Here is a 4,768-nt window from a genome sequence, read left to right on the forward strand (position 1 = left end):
AATGTGATTATGCATATGAGCAAATAAAACAACTCTTTTATTTCATATCAAAATCTAACATAAAACTGGCATGCGTTTATGTCCCATGGACACAACATGTCCATCATGCTTAGCCTGCGATAAAGTCTTGGTGAGCGAATCAGCTATGTTATCATCCGTCCCAACATTACATATCGTAATTTCCTTTCTTTCAATGAAATCTCTAATTACATGATATTTTCTAAGTACATGTCTAGATCTATTACTAGACTTTGGCTCTTTAGCTTGGAAGATCGTCCCACTATTATAACAATAGAGAGTGATGGGATCATTGGCGGTAGGTACTACTCTTAGACCTTCCGTGAATTGCCTAATCCATACAGCTTCCTTGGGCGCTTCGATCTTTGCAATGTACTCGACCTCCGTTGTTGAATCCGATCCACGGCTGACTTTCTTGAAGCTTCTCCAGCTAACAGACAACCATTGAGCATGAAAACGAAACCAGCTTGTGATTTCATGTCATCTCTATCCGTTTGGAAACTTGAGTCCGTTTAACCATTAACACGGAGTTCGGTGTCTCCTCCAAACACTAAGATAGAATCCTTAGTTCTTCTCAAGTACTTAAGGATGTTCTTGACGGCTATCCAGTGACTCTCACCTGGATTTCCTTGATATCTACTCGTCATACGAGACATTAGGACGTGTGCATATCATAGCGTACATGATTGATCCAACAGCGGAAGCATAAGGGATCAACTTCATGCGTTCAACATCATGGGGTTCGGAGGGCGATTGAGACTTGCTCAATATTATCCCAGTTACCATAGGTACCAATCCCCTTTTTTATTTGTCCATGCTGAAACGTCGAAGAATCTTATCAACATAAGATTCTTGACTTAGTGCCAATATCCTCTTGGATCTATCTCTATGGATCCGGATACCTAATATGCGTTGTGCCGCTCCTAAATCCTTCATTTGGAAGTGGTTCCCTAACCACTTTTTAACTGAAGACAACATTGGAATATCATTTCCAATGAGTAGTATGTCATCGACATACAAGATTAGGAACACAACATTGCTCCCACTAAATTTCATGTATAAACATGGTTCCTCAACACTTCGAGTGAAACCATTCTTTTTTATCACATGATCGAATCGATGATTCCAACTTCTTGATGCTTGCTTAAGTCCATAAATGGATCTCTTAAGTTTGCATACTTTGTTAGGATTTTTAGAATCAACAAAACCTTCGGGTTGTATCATGTACACCTCCTCTTCTAAATGCCCATTTAGAAAAGCGGTTTTGACATCCATTTGCCATATTTCATAATCATGAAATGCGGCAATCGCTAACAAAATCCGTATGGATCATAGCATGGCTACGGGGGCGAAGGTTTTATCATAATGAAGACCTTGGACTTGGGTAAATCTTTTTGCCACTAACCTAGCTTTGTAGACATCATCATGTCCTTCTATGTCATTCTTCACCTTGAAAATCCATTTGCATTGAAGAGGTCTTGCCCCTTTAGGCAAATCCACCAAGTTCCAAACTTGGTTTTCATGCATAAAATCCATCTCGGACTTCATGGCTTCAAGCCATAAGGAGGAATTTGGACTAGAGATTGCGGCTTTGTAGGTGGCGGGCTCGTCACTTTCTAAAAGCAACACATCGAGTGTTCCATCTTCTTCGATAAGTCCCACATATCGATCGGGATGGCGAATAACTCGGCCCGTTCTTCTAAGTGGAGGAGGGATAACCGCGTTAGACGACGAAGGAACATCTTCTTGCGTCTCTACCTCAGTTTGTGGCTCTTGAACTTCATTAAGTTCAAAATTTCTCCCACTCTGTCTCTTAGAAATAATGTCTCTTTCTAAGAAGACAGCCTCGCAAGACACAAACACTTTGTTTTCTTGAGGTTTGTAGAAGTAATTTCCTCGAGAGGTCACTGGGTAACCTACAAAGATGCATTTTTCGGATCTTTGCCTTGACGTAAGAATCACATCCCCAAATCTTCATATAGGATATATTGGGAACCCTTCCCGTCCACATATCATATGGAGTCTTTTCGGTTGTCTTTGTGGGACTACTATTCAAAGATCTAATTGCGGTTTGAATCGCAAATCCCCAAAACGAGTTTGGTAGCTCGGTTTGACTCGTCATTGATCGAACCATATCAAGTAGGGTTCGATTTCTCCTTTCGGCTACACCATTGAGTTGTGGTGTTCCGGGTGGAGATAGTTGTGATATTATGCCACAACCTTTCAAGTGTGAATCAAATTCATTGCTAAGATATTCTCCACCACGATAGGATCGTAGTGCTTTTATCCTTTTGTTCAATTGGTTCTCTACTTCATTTTGAAATACCTTGAATTTCTCAAAAGCTTCACTCTTATGCTTCATTAAATAGACATACCCATGTCTACTCAAGTCTTCGGTGAAGGTTATGAAGTAGTCATAATTTTCTCGAGCGGTGATACTCATTGGTCCACACACATCGGTATGTATGAGTCTCAATAGCTCACTAGCTCGTGTTCCTTTACCGCTAAAAGGATTACGAGTCATTTTGCCAAGAAGAAAATATTCGCATGTTCCATATGATTGATAATCAAATGGTGTACTCACATTAGTTGAAATTAATCTTTAGATGCGATTCTCGTTTATGTGACCTAATCGACAATCCCAAATGAACGATTCATTTGGATCACTTGATTTGAGTTTCTTTGATTGAATGTTGTAGATGTCATTAGTTGGATTCGAGGTTTCTAAAATGTAAATGTCATTAATGGAAGGAGTTTGGCCTATAACCAAGTCGTTCCTTGAAATAATACAACGATTGTTTTTAATGACAAAACAAAAACCGTCCATATCTAACATAGCGATATAAATAATGTTTTTAGAAAGTGTAGGCACATAAAAACAATTATGTAAATACAACTCAAATCCATTAGGCAAATCTAATACATAAGTTCCCTTGGATTCGGCCGCTACTCGAGCTCCATTTCCAAGGCGTAGATCCACATCTCCTTTTCTAAGCCACTTCACGTCTCTTAACCTCTGTAAATGATTACAAAGGTGAGAACCACAACCGGTATCCAATACCCATGTCGTAGTGGAAGTATAATTTACATCAATAACATAAATTTCCTTAGGAATTTTACCTTTTGGAATGATGATTCCTTCCCTTATATTTCGCAAATATATAGGACAATTCCTAAGCCAATGTCCCATGCTATAGCAATAATGGCATTCATCTTCAACTTGCTTGAAGTTTTTGCCTTTCTTTCCCTTCTTCTTGAACTTTTTGCCCTTAGAAGCAAGAACTTGATTGCTTGAGCTCCCACTAGTTTTGGCATCTTTCTCTTCCAAAGATAAAGATCCTATAGATTTTATGAGGTGGTCTTCCTGAGACCGGCTCACAAGAGATCTTATAGTAGTAGGTGGTCTAGAAGAAGTGATGAAATTTATGTTTCCAACCGAACCTATCCCAAAATGAAATTCTCTAGTAGTGTTGAAATCATTGTTGAAGCAAACGTCGTCAAAAACATTGTGGCAAGACTCAATAGTTATCGGTGTCGTAGCGTTTGATGGATTCATTGTAATGAACTACAAATATGGAGGAAAAGGAAATATTAACATTTGTCTTTTTAATCATACTTGTAAATAATATAACAAGATATGAGCATTTATATAGTGACCTCTACCCAACTATAATAAATGATTCCAAGATCCAAATTCATATTAACTTTGGCACGGTAGGGCCGATTCATCCCTTATCAATATAACTCGGTGGATTAACTCTTTAATCAATTCTACTTTTAGAACTCTTGGTCGATAAAATTACATTAATATTTATCTTTAGCCAAAAACACATCCGGCAAAGGTCGAGAATATTTTTGTTGAGTTCAACCCAAATTTCGAATAAATTTGACCATGATCCAAATCCACATCAACTTGGGCACGGTAGGGCCGATTCATCCCTTATCAACATGAATTCGGTGGATAGACATTTATCACCCACTTCCCCTACGTAACAAGGTTTGTACCCCGGTAGGGCCGAGTGTACTGCCTCATGAAATAGGTTTTCATGGTTTCTACTTTTTGGTAAGGCTAAGTCTCAATTGTTTATTTTAGCGAGAGGTCATGTCAATTTATTATCTATCACGTTTTAAGTGAACTAAAGCGGTGAACTACGATAATTGTAATTGACACGGTCGATAAACTCGATTTAAAATGCATGTTTAGTTATGGCGATTTAGCGATGCATGCAACATATAAATAAAATGCAAAGCATAAAAAAAATAAAATCCTAGTATGGCCTTCCTAAAATAGTAAATCTAATAAACTATTACAAATTCGGAAACCAACTCTTTTGGTCCCTTGAGCTTCGGTCTTGGCACGCATTTCAAGGCAACACTTTCTTTGATGGATCGCCTTCTCGAATGGCACCGTCTTCTAGGAATTCCGGAATAATAAAATTACAAAATGAATTACATAATTTCCTATTATACATTTGTAATTAAAAATAAAAATAAATCTATTAAATTACAAAACGGTGATACGAGATCACAATAATTACAACCGAATCGATAGTCCTATACATTTCGGGTAATATCAATTAAAACTAAGGCCATACTAAGTAAAAATTACATAATTCAAAAATTACATAAAATTTAGATATGATAATCATAAATAAAATGCAGCATTATAATATGTATGAACATGCTAGATTTTATGTTAAATCGCCTTTAAAGAGCCAATATCCTATATTAATCGGTTTTTACGGATTTG

The sequence above is a fragment of the Silene latifolia genome, chromosome 5 (genome assembly GCF_048544455.1).
Source record: "Silene latifolia isolate original U9 population chromosome 5, ASM4854445v1, whole genome shotgun sequence".
In the NCBI taxonomy this organism is placed as follows: Eukaryota; Viridiplantae; Streptophyta; class Magnoliopsida; order Caryophyllales; family Caryophyllaceae; genus Silene; species Silene latifolia.